Raw genomic sequence first — 346 nt, 5'->3', positions numbered from 1 at the left:
GCAAGGGGCAAAAGCATAGACTTCTTTTTCGTCTAAGACAAACTGCAGAGTCTAAAACCTTTCGTGAATACTACCGACGAAAGGTCACGAAAGATCTCCAAGATGAGCCAGTGACCTAAATCCTTTCAGGTGAGAGGACAGGAATAATACAATACAATAGAATAACAGGTAAAGGAGCGGGTATGCATGTTCCTACCCTTGTAAGTCTTCTGTTTCCCGCGACTCTGTATCTCACGCTTGCCCGTATCTAGCGAGAAGCGTTGTTGTGATTGGTCGCTGGTGCCAACGGGGCGGGGCTAATTCCGCCTGACTGTTAACCTTATTCCTCGTTCTTCGTCAGTGCCGA

Source organism: Penaeus monodon, chromosome 19 (genome assembly GCF_015228065.2).
Source record: "Penaeus monodon isolate SGIC_2016 chromosome 19, NSTDA_Pmon_1, whole genome shotgun sequence".
NCBI classification, from domain to species: domain Eukaryota; kingdom Metazoa; phylum Arthropoda; class Malacostraca; order Decapoda; family Penaeidae; genus Penaeus; species Penaeus monodon.
The sequence above is the reverse complement of the archived record's forward strand: the minus strand, read 5'-3'. Positions refer to the sequence as shown.